Genomic DNA, 18,270 nt, shown 5'->3' on the forward strand with positions numbered 1-18,270 from the left:
AGCTATAATATAAGGTGCAGCCACAAGATGACTGCAGCCCAGTGCTGACTGACGGAGACCCCGGAGCCACAAGATCACTGCAGCCCAGTGCTAAGACTGACGGAGACCCCCGAAGCCACAAGACCACTGCAGCCCAGTGCTGAGACTGATGGAGACCGCCCGGAGCCACAAGACCCCTGCAGTCCAGTGCTAAGACTGACAGAGACCCTCGGAACCACAAGACCACTGCAGCCCAGTGCTGAGACTAATGGAGACCCCCGAAGCCACAAGACCACTGCGGCCTAGTGTTGGAGACTGGCAGAGACCCCCGAAGCCACAAGACCACTGCAGCCCAGTGCCGAGACTGGCAGACACCCCCCCAGAGCCAAAAGACCACTGCAGCCCAGTACTGACACTGGCAGAGACCCCCAGAGCCACAAGACCAATGCAGGCCAGTGTCAAGAGTGGCAGACCCCCAGAGCCACAAGACCACTGCGGCCCGGTGTTGAGACTGGCAGAGACCCCCGGAGCATCAGAGCTCGAGCCGCAGGGGATTTATCAGTTCATGCTAATTATTTTTACATTCTCAGAAAACCCTTGTAGTGTCTGTTCACGCGCACCATTTTTGCTGTGGATTGATCTACAGTGTCAGCAGGAAATATTCTGCTTTTTTGCAGACTTTTCACTTGCATTTTTGTGTTCCATCCGTTTGAATAGGGAAAAAAATGCTGCAGAAACGTTGAAAGACGACAGTAAAAGATTTATATAAAAAAAAGTCTCCTGGCTGGTGTCTGTGTCTGGCTGCTGCACTGGGACAGCACGGAATAGTATAGTAGACTGCACTAGTCCACACAATAGGATGTTAAGCTCTGTTCACACTGCGCTTCTGCAGTGTGTCCGGGGGCTCTGCCTGAATACCCCTAAAATAGGATTCACGTAAATCCCGACGGGGCCACAGACGGCACTGACACCAGCAGAGGTCAAATGAATTTTTTTTTTTTTCTGAAATTGACCGATTTATTTTCTTAGGCCAGGTGCACATGATCAGGAATTGGCAGCGCTTTGAACGCAGCACATTGAACACAGGTGACTCCACATGTGATCACTGAACCGTGCAGATTCACTGCGCCCAATACATTGTACAGGTGAGATTTCAAAGACAATTTAAGCGGGCACCATCAGTAAATAGTACAAAAATATAACCTAATGGGATCACCAAATTTACATAGAAGTACAGGTGAGATTTATCGCGTCTCCGCAAGATAAATTGACATGTTGCGATCTGGAAATACGTGCCAGATGTCCAAGCCGCGGGCACCTGTGGACGCATAGTGGGCATGGGATTTCTTGAGATCCCATCCACTATGCTGTAACATCTGGACACTGCACAAGTACACAGCGTCCAAACTGCAGCGATTACTGATCGTGTGCACCTACCCTCAGAGTCTGTGTTTTTTCATCTAAAAGTGTCCACTTTTCTGTGGCTGTTGGAACACGGACACGTTCAGAAAAAAAAACATCACATGTGGGATTCATGTGAACTCTATTCCAGTCATTGCAATCTATGGCTCTATAGGGAATTCAGGCAGAACGCTCCGGGGCGCAGTTAAGACAGTGTGAACAGGCCCTAATGTAAGACACAGGCATTAGACATACGGTAAACTGCTGATTCCTATTATGGCGACATTACAATTCCATAACTATATATGCAGCACATAAACACAGATAGACACTATAGATGTACACACATCATATATACTTTATAAATATAGAAACGTACACTAAAGTATATACAGTGCGCTATAGAAAATGAATAATAATGTACAGACACACAGTGTGCACATGCACTTATATAAAATATATACACACAGAAAAATTCAGTTTGTATACAGTATGCTCACATACATATAAAGTTTATATATTTACACAATATACTGCACACATGCAGTATGCAAATATAATATACAAACACATACTATTTGTATATTATATATATATATATATATATATATACATACACACACACTCATATGCACCACAGATATACACAATCATACTATATACTGCATATATGCACACATATACTATATACACATATACAGACACACACTGTATACTGCACATGTACAGATCCACATATACTTACCAGGTTCTGCGACTTCACTTGTACAGATCCATTCTCAGGACAGTGCTAGGAGAAACCATGATGAGGACTCAGGAGTAGATAACAGACACACAGGGCTGCAGACAGCTTCCTGGCTGGCCTGGCTCTGACCTCTGCTGTGCTGTAATCGGCCCCTCCCCCTCACTCTCAACTTCTAACCTAACCTGACTGCAGGGAGAAAGAGGGGGGGCTGCAAGGGGGTGTGTGAGAGACGCTTCGGGACTACAGAGGATGCACAGCGTTATTCACTGCTGTAACCATCTGGGCACTTCATAAAGGGGCTGCAGACACAGGGGGCCCCCTTTGTAGGTGGGGGCCCCAGGCATTTGCCTGGTCTGCCTATCCCAAATGCCGGCCCTGCCCATAATGCCAATGGCCCAGCAGGAAAGTGCCATCCCTGTACCTGGGGCCCAATGAGCAGGAGGAAAAGAGGTGGGGCCCGAAGTATGTGAGACATGCTGCCAGCGTGTCTCAGTAAATCCGGGCCCCTCCTCCTTGCCTCTGCTGACCTGGCCCCATACACAAGTAAGGATAGTAATACCCTGGTCATATTATACATAGGAGCTCTGTATATAGTGTGAGTATTCAGGTAATACAGGGATCACCAGTGACATTATACACAGGAGCTCTGTATATAGTATATAGTATCAGTGTTCAGATAATCTAGGGATCACTGATGAAATTCTACACAAGAGCTCTGCATATAGTGTTGTGTACAGGTAATACAGGGATCAACAGTGACATTATACACAGGAGCTCCTTCTATTCATTATCTGCTACTCTCCCCCACCCTCATTTCAGCATCATTTGGTCTCCCCCCACCCTCAATACTGCATAATTTGCTCTCCCCCACCCTCAGTTTATCATTATTTGGTGCCCCAATCCTAAACCCTCAATTAATCATTTGTTGTCCAAAGCCTCAATACATCATTATTTACTCCCCCCACCCTAAGTTCATCATTTGTTCTCCCTGCTCCACCCTCAGTTCATTATCATTTGCTGTCCTCCATCCCCCATTCATCATTATTCGAGTTACCTCACCTCGATACATCATCGTTTGCTCCCCACACCAATTTATTTAATTTTATTAAAAAAGTTTTTCATATTTATCTCTCAGAAAATCCCCTGCAGGCACAGCTCCACTTCTGGTATCCTATCACCACAGCATCACAGAAGAGGCGGAGAGAGCCCTGGATCTGCGGTGCTGCTGTGTTTTGATGACTGTGCAGCATCAAGATGTTTGCCAGCGCACAGTACATTATTGTACCCTGGGGCCCGGTGAGCAGAAGCAAAAAGGGGGATGAAATGGGTCCAGTCCCTCCTCTGCCACTGTTCACCAGGCCCCATACACCAGTAAGGGAAGTAATACCCTGATGGCGGCTCTACCTTTATCTACATTTACTGTCTGGATCCTTTTTTAGAATTCTTGCGTATTACTCCTCATGGCACAGTAATAATAATTCCCAAAATACCAATACTCCCCAAAAGTGGTGTGTGTCCAATGGAAACATGAACAGGTTTCCTCCAAACTGTTTAGACTAAATTCACAGGGCACTTATGATATATGCTCTCAGTGCCTTCTTTGGGCTGAACATACAGGTGCTTCTCATAAAATTAGAATGTCATCAAAAATGTAATTTATTTGAGTTCTTCAATACAAAAAGTGAAACTCATTATATAGAGTCATTACAAAACAGAGTGATCTATTTCACGTGTTTTTCTGTTAATGTTTATGGCTTACAGCCGATGAAAACCCAAAAGTCATTATCTCAGTAAAATTAGAATAATTAACAAAAAACACCTGCAAAGACTTCCTAAGCATTTAAAAAGGCCCCTTACTTTGCTTCAGTAGGCTTCACAATCATGGGGAAGACTGCTGATTTGACAGATGTCCAGAACGCAGTCATTGACACACTCCAGAAGGAGGGTAAGCCACAAAAGATCATTGCTAAAGAAGCTGGCTGTTCACAAAGTGCTGTATCCAAGCATATTAATGGAAAATTAAGTGGAAGGAAAAAGTGTGGTAGAAAAAGGTGCACAAGCAACCGGGATAACCACAGCCTTGAAAGGATTGTTAAGAAAAGGCCATTCAAAAATTTGGGGGAGATTCACAAGGAGTGGACTGCTGCTGGAGTCATTGCTTCAAGAGCCACCACATACAGAAGTATCCAGGACATGGGCTACAAGTGTCGCATTCCTTGTGTCAAGCCAATCATGACCAATAGACAACCAATAGAGTTTGACTGTCCAGCAAACTCGCCTGACCTTAACCGGTATTGTCAAGAGGAAGATGAGAGACACCAGACCCAACAATGCAGACAAGCTGAAGGCTACTTTCAAAGCAACCTGGGCTTCCATAACACCTCAGCAGTGCCACAGGCTAATCGCCTCTATGCCACGCCGCATTGATGCATTAACCCCTTCCTGACGTGGGACACAGTGTATGCGTCATGATAGTCGGTGCCAATCCGACCCATGACGCATATGCTGTGTCATGACTTCAAAGCCCCCCTGCGGGTCGAGTGACCGGGGTCACTGAAAGGTCACCTGACCCGCAGTGACAGGAGGATTTGTGCTTCACCACAGCGGGGGTGGCTTAGCCCCCCGTGCCTACGATCGCTCTGATTGGCTGTTGAAACAACCAGAGCGATAGTAATATTTCATCAATGAAATTTGATGAAATATTACAATCCAGCCATGGCCGATGCTGAAATAGCATCTGCCATGGCTGGAGACACTAATTTAACCCCTCCACACTGACTGACGGCGCCGAACGGCGGTGATCGGCCGCCGCTGTCATAGTCTGCCCCCCTCCCCTCCACTCCCCCACCTTCTGATCCCCCCCTCACAATACTTGCAAAGTCCCCCTGGCCGTCTCGCCTTCCCGGTTTATGGGCGCCGCCATCTTGAAAAATTCCCGACTGCAGATTGATTTTTTTATTTTGATCACTGTGATAAACTCTCACAGTGATCACAATAAAAAAAATAAATCACTGCCCCCCTTATCACCCCCCATAGGGACAAATAATAAAATAAAATATTTTTATTTTTCAATTAGTGTTAAGGTTAGGGTTAGAAATAGGGTTAGGATTAGGGCTAGGGTTAGTGCTACGGCTAGGGTTAGGTCTAGGGCTAGGGTTGGAATTAGGGTTAAGATTAGGGTTAGGGGTGGGTTGGGGTTGGGATTAGGGTAAGGCTTGTGGTTAGGGTTAGAGTTGGGATTAGGGGTGTGTTGGGGTCAGGGTTGTGGTTAGGGTTATGATTAGGGTAGGGATTAGGGTTAGGGGTGTGTTGGGGTTAGGGTTGGAGATAGAATTGAGGGGTTTCCACTGTTTAGGCACATCACGGGGTCTCCAAACGCGACATGGCATCACCATTTATTCCAGCCAATTTTGCGTTCAAAAAGTCGAACAGTGCTCCCTCCATTCCGAGCCCCGACATGTGCCCAAACAGTGGTTTACCCCCACATATGGGGTATCAGCGTACTCAGGAAAAATTGCACAACAACTTTGGGGGTCCAATTTCTCCAGTTACCCTTGGGAAAATTAAAAATTGGGGGCTAAAAAAATTATTTTTGTGGAAAAAAAATTATGTTTTATTTTCACGTCTCTGCGTTATAAACTTCTGTGAAGCACTTGGGGAGTTTAAAGTGCTCACCACACATCTAGATTTAGTTCCTTGGGTGGTCTAGTTTCCAAGATGGGGTCACTTGTGTAGTTTCCACTGTTTAGGTACATCAGGGGCTCTGCAAACGTAACATGACGCCCGCAGACCATTCCATCAAGTCGGCATTTCAAAACGTCACTACTTCCCTTCCGAGCCCAAACAGTGGTCCCCCCCAACATATGGGGTACCAGCGTACTCATGATAAACTGGACAACAACTTTTGGGGTCCAATTTATCCTGTTACCCTTGTAAAAATAAGAAATAGTGGGCTAAATATCATTTTTTGAGGAAAATTTTTGTTTTTTTATTTTCACAGTTCTGTGTTATAAACTTCTGTGAAGCACTTGGGGGATTCAGAATGCTCACGACACATCTAGATAAGCTCCTTAGGGGGTCTAGTTTCCAAAATGGGGTCATTTATGGGGGAACTCCAAAGTTTAGGCACACAGGGGCTCTCCAAACACGACATGGTGTCCGCTAACGATTGGAGCTAATTTTCCATTCAAAAAGTCAAATGGCGCTCCTTCCCTTCCGGGCCCTGCCGTGCGCCCAAACAGTGGTTTATGACCATGTATGAGGTATCGGTGTACTCAGGAGGAATTGCCCAACAAATTTTAGGATCCATTTTATCCTGTTGCCCATGTGAAAATGAAAAAACTGAGGCTAAAAGAAAATTTTGTGAAAAAGTCCTTTTTTTTTACGGATCAATTTGTGAAGCACCTGGTGGTTCAAAGTGCTCATTATGCATCTAGATAAGCTCCTTGGAGGGTCTAGTTTCCAAAATGGGGTCACTTGTAGGGGAGATCTAATGTTTAGGCACCCAGGGGCTCTCTAAATGCGACATGGCAACCGCTCAATATTCCAGCATATTTTCCATTCAAATAGTCAAATGGCGCTCCTTTCCTTCTGAGTCCTGCCGTGCGCCAAAACAGTGGTTTATGACCACATATGAGGTATCGGTGCACTCAGGAGAAATTGCCTAACAAATTTTAGGATCCATTTTACCCTGTTGCCCATGTGAAAATGAAAAAACTGAGGCTAAAAGAAAATTTTTGTGAAAAAAAAAAAGTACTTTCTTTTTTTACGGATCAATTTGTGAAGCACCTGGGGGCTCAAATTGCTCATTATGCATACAGATAAGTTCCTTGGAGGGTCTAGTTTCCAAAATGGGGTCACTTGTGGGGGAGCTCCAATGTTTAGGCGCACAGGGGCTCTCCAAAAGCGACATGGCAACCGCCAAATATTCCAGCATATTTTCCATTCAAAAAGTCAAATGGCGCTCCTTCCCTACTGAGCCCTGCCGTGTGCCCAAACAGTGGTTTATGATCACATATGAGGTATCGGTGCACTTATGAGAAATTGCCCAACAAATTTTAGGATCCATTTTATCCTGTTACCCATGTGAAAATGAAAAAATTGATGCTAAAAGAAAATTTTTGTTGGAAAAATTTAAATGTCCATTTTTTCCTTCCACGTTGCTTTAGTTCCTGTGAAGCACCTGAAGGTTTAATAATCTTCTTGAATGTAGTTTTGAGTAGCTTAAGGGGTGCAGTTTTTAGAATGGTGTCACTTTTGGGTATTTTCTACCATATAGACCCCTCAAAGTGACTTCAAATGTCAGGTGGTCCCTAAAAAAAATGGTTTAGTAAATTTTGTTGTAAAAATGAGAAATCTCTGGTCAACTTTCAACACTTATAACTTCCTATCAAAAAAAATTTGTTTTCAAAATTGTGCTGATGTAAAGTAGACATGTGGGAAATGTTGTTTATTAACTATTTTGTGTCACATAACTCTCTGGTTTAACAGAATAAAAATTCAAAATTTGAAAATTAGAAAATTATCAAAATTTTTGCCAAATTTCTGATTTATTTCACAAATAAATGCAAAAATTATCGACCTAAATTTACCACTAACATGAAGCCCAACATGTCATGAAAGAACAAATCTCAGAATCGCTAGGATTCATTGAAGCGTTCCAGAGTTATTACCTCATAAAGGGACAGTGGTCAGAATTGCAAAAAAAGGCCAGGTCATTAAGGTCAAAATAGGCTGGGTCATGAAGGGGTTAATTGGAGCCAAAAGGAGGCCCGACCTAGTATTGAGTGCATTTACTGAACATACATTTCAGTAGGCCAATATTTCAGATTTTAAAATTATTTTTCAAGCTGATGTTATAAAGTATTCTAATTTACTGAGATAATGCATTTTGGTTTACATTGGCTGTAAGCATCAATATTAATAGAAATAAACAGTTGAAATAGATTACGCTGTGTGTAATGACTCAATATATAAGTTTCATTTTTTGTATTGAAGAACTGAAATAAATTAACTTTTTGATGATATTCTAATTTTGTGAGAAGCACCTGTTCGTGGAGTCCTTTTGACATAAATGTTATGATGTGTAGTATATTGGGATCCATTTTTGACTTTTGAAAAACATAGTGAAATATATTTTCCATTGCAAGAACAGCCTGCAGTAAAGTAAATGGAGGAGATTCATCTGTGCTTCTACCCCAGAAAACTGGAATAAAAGTCTTTGAAAAGTAGCATCATTTTTGGCCAATGCAAACTTACGTAGTAACTTTGCAATTTTTGGCCTTTTTTAGCTTAGTTTGATGCAGCTCCACCAAAAATCGATGGAGCTGGGGAAGAGTTGGAGAGGAACCTGGTGTGGCTATTCCCACCCATTAAATTAAGCAAAACTGCATGGGTTTTTTTTTAACAAAGAAATATACAGACAAGACAGTACGTGATCATAGCTGATTCCTTGAAGTAAGACATTGTTTTAAAACAGGATGGGAAATGTTTTACTTTACAGAAAGAATCTGCTGTGACCCCATGCTGTAATGTCTGTATACTCTTTTGCTTCCTCCCCTGCCCAGGAGATGTCATAGGCTCACAACTTGTTCCTGCATGGTGAGACAACCATTACACAGTACACAGCAGGGGCACATTTATAAGATTATCTCAGCACAGGAACATTTTATTTAAACACATCCAATTGTGGAAGATATTATTAGTCCAAGATCTTTTCCCTAAAATGAACTTTTGTTTGTGGGAAAACTCCTTTCAGTGGTATGCACTTCTCAGAGAGTTTGGGAAACGTACTCAATCAAGCCCTTCATTAAGATTAGTATATGAAAAACCATTTTTTTTAGCAATTTTCACAAAATTAATGGGAAAAAAGTGCATCGAAACATTTTATGCAGGGTTTTTTCCTGCTGCAGAAAAAACCTACTGCAAATACTCAACATTTGCACATACCTTAGGCTACATTCCCACAAAAGAGTATTTTGTGAGTTTTTTAAGTTACAGGTTTCCTGCACCAGTTATGCACCTTATTAAATAAATTGGATTACTTGCATTTTTCAAATACATTTTTGGTGCAATTTTTTATATGCATTTTTATCTCATTTTTGACGCTGCTTTCTTTCTATTTTTGGCATGTCAAGTATTAAATAAAGTGGTTTTATTTTTGTTACTTCTTGTTATTTGGCTTTCACAAAACTAAAGTGATAAAGTTACGAGTGGATAACATGCGCTTTTACCTGCAGATTCAAAGCATGTAACGCAATTCTATGGAGAAAATTTGCACATAAAACTTAATAGGGAACAAGTCATGTATAAAAACGCTGTTAAGCTACAGTTATGGGGAAAATCTTCAGATCAATGGCATTTTGACATCATGCAGCCACCGCACCAAGAGCCCCGAGGTTGGGAGGAAATTCGCTGTTTCAGTCATACGTGTGGCGCCGACATGGTTTCACACACCGCTCTGTGCATCAAGAGCGGCAGCTGTACCAAACCTCCACACTGACTTTCAACCAGTCCTACTGTTGAACTGACTGTCAGTCAGTGCCCCGAGGGTGTGATTACAGCCGCTTTTCTCTAAGTGCAGAGCGGTGACAGAAACAGTGTCAGCGTCAACCCTATGACTGAAACACCGAGGCTGTCGGGGGAATAAAAAAAGTTTCCTCCCTACAGCAGACTTCTCAGATCGGGTGCTGCATTGTGTCAGGCCACTCAACCTGCAGATTAACCCACACCTGCAAAGGAAAAAAAAAAGGAAATTCCTTGCTCACGACATGTCGTGGTGTAGTACTAGCCTTATTGTAAACTGTACACAACATCTCTTTCAGGTGGATTCCGCTAGGGCTTTTTTAGTAAAGTTCCAAAACTGCTACAAAAAACGAACAGTGCACAGAAAAGTAAAAACTACATTCTTGAAGCGTCTCACTAGTTGTAGAGTAAAATTCCAGAACAATAAAAATGCCAGTGGCAAAGGCAAAAACGTTGGCAAAGCAGTCAACAAAAGTCGCTTCAGGAAAAATGGAGCTGGCTTTTCCCTGATGTGACTTCACCTATGAAAACCTCAGTAGAATTTCTGGCGTCTTAAAGACTTTGTCTGCACTTACTCTATGGAAGTTTTCTACAACTCCAGTCCACCAACTGTTCATGTTTTCAGGATTCCCTTAGTATTGGCCAGATGATGATTCTGAAAACATGATCAGTTGGTGGGCCTTCAGGACTGAAGGGTAGGAATACTTCCCTAAGGCCGGGATCACACATGCGAGAAACTCTGATGAGTCTCGCATCTTAATACCCAGCACTGCCTCCGGCAATCTAGAGCGGAGCGTGCGGCTGCATAGAAAGACATGCAGCCCCGCATGCTCCGCTCCCAAGTGCCGGTAGCAGTGCCGGGTATTAAGATGCGAGACTCGTCCGAGTTTCTCGCATGGTTGATCCTGGCCTAAGACTTCTAATGTGCCTCCTTATGCCTTCAGTTTCAGACCGCTGTATACAGAGATTTTTCATTACTTTCCATAGAAATGAAACAAATAAAAATGTGTTGCACACACATACAAATATAATTGAAATATGCCGCTTTCAATGCCAAGTATACAAAGTCATTCTCTAAAAGCAATGCTAAAAACAGCAAGAAGGAATAGACAAGCATTCAATCCATGCAATGATTTTAACAAATATCCCGGATTTTGAGGGTCAGCAGAAACAGGACGATTTCCTCTTGGATTACTAAAAAGATGGGATATTGCAAATATAAAAATAACTCTTTTTATACAAATATTTTCATCATTTCTTTATCACTTTGCCATGTACAGCATATGTCACTTCCAACACAAGAAATCCAGATGTATAATTTACTGAAAACGTTCATTGTATGGCCCTGGCTGTAATTAAAATGCCTTCGTTTTGGTGAGCCACTTAAAGAAGGGAATATTCTATTCAGCAAAACATGATCTGCTCCCTGCAATCTGTGATGTTGCTGGCACTAAATGTTATATAGGATGAATTTGTTGTAGGAATGTTCACTCATCAACATCTTCAACAGGACTGTCAAGGTCAAAGAGGTTTAAAGTAGACAGACCATTTAATGGAATTAATGGAATAATGTTTACAAAGAAAGCCCTATAAATCTCCAAGGACAGGGATGTCTAGGGAAAAATGAAAAAAAAAATCTTGGTATTTTCTGGGACATATGGGATGCAAAATGGCTTTTATGCCATGTCAAAAGGGCATAGCATAAATTACAAGAGTGAATTTAAAATTACGGCAATACATGTTAGGGTTCATGTATCTAGAAGTTTCACCAAGATTAGGATTTTTGCAAGAAACTACTGCTACAGCAAAAAGGTCCCGAAGTCCAGAGATTAGAAGAGCTCCAAAGTAGCAGTGCAGGGTAACCGTACAGAAGGGTCCACCTGGAGGCCATCAGTCTCGGCCAAGTAAACAATACTGACACTAGATTTAGCCTGCTGACCAGTGTGGGTTAGGAAGGGTCACAGAGACATAAGGGTGACATAACTGTGCCTGAAGCATTCGATGATCTGGAAGTCATCACCGTAACCTGCACAGAAAGTCATCTTTCTTCTCTATACATGAAATGGATATTTGTAATTTTAACGTTATGGAAACCTCATTACTTAATATAGAGAAAAAAAACAGTCTAAATATAAAGTACTAATGGATCGCGAAGACTATTGATGGTCATCTTGTAGAATGAGTGCAAATATGCTACTGTGTACACCTGTATGCTGTAAACCAGAGATCTTTACAACTAGCGATGGATCAATTCATTGTAAGAAATGGAGAAGGAATGTAAAGGAACATAAAAGGATTATCAGTGTTCATCCTGGATTGATGAGGAGAGTGTTACAGACACTGGCTACCTTATCAGATGCATCTCTGCTCAGTAACATAGCAGGCTGCATTTAAACATTATCCACATGGCTAGAAATTATTTGTTCTGCAACTAAATTAAAACTTTTTACTTGGAGTGTAGTTTATGATATATTTTGCATCAGTCAAAATCAGTTCACAGGAGTTCAATGTGTGAACAAGGCTTTAAAATGTTTTCCGAATACCAGCTTCACACGTCCTATGAGGCTGTTAACGGGAATCTGCCACCAGGTTTTTGTTACCCCATATAAGAGCAGTATTATATAAGGTCAGAGGCAGAAATTACAGCAATGTATATCACTTGCTGGGCTACTTGCTACAGTTTTGATAAACTCACAGTTTTATTATCCTGCTGATCTACCAGGTTTCTGAATGCTGATGTCTGTATAACCCCGCCCACACCACTGATTGGCAGCTTAAAGTGTACACTCTGTGTAGGCAGAAAGCAATCAGGGTTGGAGGCAGGGTTATAAAAAGCTAATGAATATAGAGGAATTACCTGGCAGCAGGTTTACTAGTCCTCTACTGATAATCTACTGCTGATAAAACAATGATTTTATTAAAAAAAAAAAAAAAAAAAAATGTAAGCAACCAAGTGACACATCGCTGGAATACGGGTCATTATGCTGTAACACATTAGGTGGCAATACCTTGTTGACAGATTCCCTTTAAGTTTGGTTCAGGAGACGTACAACGGATTTGAAAATCTCAGTCCATACACAAACCATAAAAACTCTGTTATGTGATGCCATCCTTAACATAAGAAAATAAATTATTTTTCATAGGAGGCCATGATTGTTCATACTGAAATACTACAGTATAACTATAGTATTGCGAATATATTGCAAGCATTGAATTACAACAGCATGCAAGTTTCTAAGGAATCTAAAATTTGATATAAAAAATATATCTTTTTCCCCTCTGTATTAACCCCTTCAACCCAAGCCTGTTTGCACCTTTATGACCAGGCAAATTTTACAATTCTGACCAGTGTCACTTTATGAGGTATTAACACTGGAACGCTTCAACGGATCCCAGTGATTATAAGAATGGTGTTTAGTGACATATTGTACTTCATGATAGTGGTAAGATTTCTTAGATAGGACTTGTGTTTATTTGTGAAAAAAAAAATGGAAATTTGGCAAATTTTGAACATTTTTCAAGATTCAAATTTTGAACTTTTATGCCCTAAAATCAGAGTTATGTCACACAAAATAGTTAATAAAAGACATTTTCCATATGTCTACTTTACATCAGCACAATTTTTGAAATGGCAATTTCTAATTTTTTTTAACATTTTTTTTAGGGACCACATCACATTTGAAGTGACTTTGAGGGGTCTATGACAGGAAATGCCCAAAAGTGACACCATTGTAAAAACGGCACCCCTAACGGTGCTCAAAATGACATTCAAGAAGCACCCTTCAGGTGCTTCACAGGAATTTTTAGAATGTGGAAGGAAAAAAAACAAACATAACTTTTTTCACTAAAATTTTACTTCAGCCCCAATTTTTTTTCTTCTCACAAGGGTAACATTAAAAAATGGACTCCAAAATTTGTTGTGCAATTTCTCCTAAGCATGCCGACACCCCATGTGGGGGAAAACCACTGTTTGGGAGCATGACTAAACAGTGGAAATCCCCCACAAGTGACACCATTTTGGAAACTAGACCCCTCAGGGAACTTATCGAGATGTGTGCGGCGCATCTTGAACCCCAAGGTGCTTCACAGAAGTTTATAACATAGAGCCATGAAAATTAAAAAAAAAAAAAAAAAATCACATATACCCCATATATGGTGAAAAACTACTGTTTGGGTGCACGGCAGGGTTCAGAAAGGAAGGCGTGACGTTTTGGAACACAGATTTTGATGGACTGGTCTGCAGGTGTCATATCGTGTTTGGAGAGCCCCCGATGTACTTAAAAAGTGGAAACCCCTCACGTTAGCCCATTTGGAAACTAGACCCCTCAAGGTGCGTCTTGAACTCCAAGTTGCTTCACAAAAGTTTATACAGAGCCGTGAAAATAAAAAAAAACATTTTTTTCCCACAAAAATTATTTTTTATCCACCTTTTTTATTTTCACAAGGGTAGCAGGAGAAAATGGACCCCAAAATTTGTTGTGCAATTTTTCTCGAGAAATAGATACCCCATATGTGGTTTAAAACTACTTTTGAGGCACAGTGTAAAGCTCAGAAAAGATATAGCACAATACTGGAGTTCAGATTTTGCTGGACTGGTTTGAGGGTGCCATGTCACAGTGGCAGAACCCCTGAGGTGCCAAAAACAGCAAAACCCCCCACCAAACACCATTTTACAAACTATACCTCTTAATGAATTAATATAGGGCTGCATTGATCATATTGACACCACAGGAGTATCACAGAATTTTATATCATTGGGCAGTTAAGAAAAATACAATTTTTCCCACCAAAATTTAGTTTTATCCCCAGATATTACATTTTCATACTTGGAAATGGGTAAAAATGGTACCAAAATTTGTCACACAATTTCTTCTGAATGTAGAAATACTCTGTATATGGCGCTATTTGCCTCCTGAACTGCAGATTTTCCTAGAATTGTTTACAGACTCCATATACAGGGCCCGCAAGTGCTAGAAGAGAAGAATCCCCCCTCAAGTGACCCAGATTTGGAAATTATACCCCTTTACAAATATATCTACATGTGTAGAGACAATTTGGACTCCATGGGCATTTTCCAAAAACAACCAGCAGTGGATGTTGCAGAGTGAAAATTGAAAACTGCCATTGTAGTGACTAGAACGTTGTATTGACCAGTACATTGTGCCAAGCTAATGCTTCTGGAGACACGCACTCGTAAATTAGGTGGGCTCTCATCGCTAGAAAAATGCCAAATATATGGATGCTAAATGTGGTTTAGGCACACTGTGGGGCTCAAAATGGACAGGTGCATTTGGATTTAAGAGTGCAGAACTTGCTGAATTTGTTTTGGGGTGGCACTGGAGCCATTTAGGTGGACACCACTGGAATTATAGGCAGCCAGACAGTGTCCACAGTGTCTATAACTTCTATATTATAGGGAAATTTCCACAGGGAGATTCCATATCAATTATGAATATCAGAGATTTACACGGAAACCCCAGTGCAAGCCCACAGCGCCGAGCCTTACTGCAATCTTTGGGAGTAGAATGAACAAACCAACAGCAGGTGAAGAACTGGTTTTATTTTTTACATCATTCCTCAAGCGTAAGTGATTAGGTGACTTTGTTCTTTGGGTCGGTGCAATTACAGCGATACCAGATTTATATAATGTTTTCATGTTTTGCAGCTGTCACACTAAAAGATGCTTTTTTTTTGCAAAAATAGGTTTTTGCATCGCCATATTTTGAGAGCTATAATTTTTCCCTATTTCAGCCAACACAATCATGCGGCAGAATGAGCAAAAACCATCAACTCAGGAATTGTTTTTGCTTTTTATTTTTTCATACCATTTCGCTTAAGGTAGAATTGATAAGGAAGCACTATTCTTCGGGTCCGTATAGTTATAGCAATACCATATAATTCTTTTGATGTTTTGGCACTTTTACACAAAAGAAACTATTTTATAGGAAAAATATATTTTTGCATCGCTTTATTCTGAGATCTATAACTATTTTTCTGCTGATGGAGCGGTAATGTGGATTTTTTTTGTGGAACAAGATGACTGTTTCAGCCGTGCCATTTTTATTTACATTCATCTTTTTGATCACGTTTTATTTCACTTTTTGTTCGGCGGTATGATGAAAAAGCATAATTTTTTTGCCTTGTTTTTTATTTTATTTTTTCGGTATTCACTGAAGGGATTAACTAGTGGCCCAGTTTTATAGCTCTTGTCGTTCCGGATGTGGAATGCCAAATGTGTCCTTTTTTATTTTTTTTTAATAAAAATATTTATTTATGGTACAAATTTTTTTTCTACCTTGTCCCACTGTAGGACTTTCACTTTTTGCAATCTGATAGTTTGTAAAGCATAGCAAAGCAGGAATTGTGCTATGTTTTACAAACTGTCAGCGCTGCACTGAGAGACAAACTTGCTACATCGGAGCATGATGTAGCAAGTTTGCTAGCTCTGGTGACCCAGATGTCGTCATGATGATATTGGGTCACCATGGCAAAGATTGGCCCCTTGCGATGACCTCGCCGGGGCCCTGAAAAGAGTTCAGAGGGGGCTCCCTCCCTTGCCTGCTAAATACTGCAATCGATATTTTGTCCACTATCAGAATCAGCTGACATCTGGTGGAAATTGCACGCACAGCTTCTGTGCGCTCAAAACCGCCATGACTTATCCATGCGTCATAGGTCATTAAGTACCAGCCAACCATGACGTATGGCTACGTCTAATGTCAGGAAGTTAAAAATAAAAAAGGAAACAAAACCAAGGCGTTCTCTAAATGGGGATCCATAGACTGTATGAAGAAGACTGGGATCTTCATGGGACATCCATATTATGAATTATGGTGGACCCTGTGGATTATTATTTGTTTTTGCAATAAATGAGTGAAAAAGGGAAATTGTTAGTTTTTTTCTTTCATATAAACATATTTTTCAGTGTGTTTTCTTCTCTTTTTACTGACTAAGTTAATAAGGGGGTGTCTGAAAGACACCTCTGCATTACCAACCCGTGAGTTTGATGTCAGCGGACATTACATAGTTGACATCAACCCCACAATCCCATTATCCCAAGAGCCTAGGTTATGCACCAGAATTGGCATACCTAATGGATGTGCCATTTCAGCTGCGCCCGAGGGATGGTCTTAGACTGGAAGGGACAAATCCATTTCCCTTCTCTAGCTTTAATATCAGCCCCCAGATATCTGCTTTGTCTTAGTTGGTTACTAACAATAAGGGCGACCCCAAGTCATTTTGTCCAAAAGTTTCTCACGCTCTTGCCTTCCGCTGAACAAGAGTATCCATATTGAGCCTCATTCTTCAGGACATTGTCTGAAGAAATCCTACACCAGGGAGCTCCTTTGAGTTACCTTTGGTATGCTCATTTCCTTGGCACAGTGGGTAGTTGTAGCCGACTTACCGGCTAGGGGTCGGACACTGTGCTTTTCCACCCTACTCCTTCGTTTGCTGTGCTGCTGGGGCAGCGTTACCACCTCCTTCCCCAGAACTGAGCACATCACTGATTGTCTTTGCTCCATGTGGCATCTAGGACTTCATCTCTTGCATCATCTTCTGCCTACTCCTCACCCCTGCCCTCCTTGCTGGTCTTGACACAGCAGAAAGAACAGCAGTTGGCAACTGTGTTTCCTCATCCTCAGATATGTGCTGCAGTCGCCCACTGACCATGTGTGGGGAGGTTGAGCTGATGGACAGGTCTGTCTGAGTAAGAGACAGAGAGATAGTGAAAAGGCTGTCATGTGGCAGTTTGACCATTAGAGGGCAGTGGGGAGTATAGGAGGGGGCGATTGTGTAACTGCCCTGGGTCAAGGTAACTGCCATTGGTCAAAGGTAACTGTCAGGTGATAGTGGGTGGGGCTACTAGGACTGTGAGTATAAGAGGTCAGGCAAGGTTCTGCAAAGTCCAGTCAGCCAAGGGAGCTCACTTGAGAGGAGGACCTGCTGTAGGGAGGAAGGTGGAAAAAAGCCTTCAGAGAGTAACTGACAGTGGAGACGGTCACGGGGGGGTGACCCAAAAGGACAGTAGTCACGGACAGAGACAGTTTGTGAGTACCAAGTGTTCGGTGTACTTTGAAGTGTGAAACGCCGTGGTGGATATGCCTAGGGCAGCCACGGTGGGAAGAGCCACGAAGGACACCACGATGGTAACAAACTAAGTAGTGAAGGTACTCGGGCCTGCGAGCAAGAAAGGCGGCCAATAAAAGCAGAACCTGTTGAATATAACTCTTGTCTATGTCTCGTGTCTGTCGGCGCCAAGAAGTGGGTCACCCCCATTCCTGTTGGATCAGCACTTCCCTTTGCCTATCCTACACATGTGCACTGGCCCTCCCATGTACTCATTCTCAGACATAACAAGTGGTTTGGCATCAGTGCAGTCAGTCTATTCCATTGCTGGGCCAGGGTCAGGTGGATGGGCCATGGAACCCCAGCCAGTGGAGTCATCAAAAACTAGAAGAGACAGCGACCTGATTTGGGGCTCAGACAGCTTGGCTGTTTTGCTAGGGGGTGAGATGGAAAAATGATGACCATGGTTCTCAGGTGCCAAATCTGCGCTTACTTAGGAGGAGCGGGTGGAAGAAAATGCGAAGGAACTGGAGGCACTGTCATTCATTCAATTT

General features: G+C 41.9%; 1 protein-coding gene across 16 annotated transcripts in view; it reads right to left on the reverse strand.

The window, feature by feature from the left end:
• The window catches only part of BNC1 (basonuclin zinc finger protein 1), a 329,666-nt gene that overhangs the window by 74,029 nt on the left and 237,367 nt on the right, over nt 1-18,270 (reverse strand). Inside the window, exon 1 of one of the 16 annotated variants that reach the window (XM_073568547.1) lies at nt 2,126-2,148. The exons of 14 other annotated variants lie outside the window; for them this stretch is intronic. The gene's annotated coding sequence lies outside the window, so the exon portion shown is untranslated. Of the gene's footprint in view, nt 1-599; nt 654-2,125; nt 2,149-18,270 lie in introns of those variants that run through there. One more of the 16 variants, XM_073568546.1, reaches the window with a different exon arrangement.

The sequence above is a fragment of the Dendrobates tinctorius genome, unplaced genomic scaffold (assembly GCF_039654945.1).
Source record: "Dendrobates tinctorius isolate UK_male_01 unplaced genomic scaffold, ASM3965494v1 ptg000022l, whole genome shotgun sequence".
Lineage (NCBI taxonomy): Eukaryota > Metazoa > Chordata > Amphibia > Anura > Dendrobatidae > Dendrobates > Dendrobates tinctorius.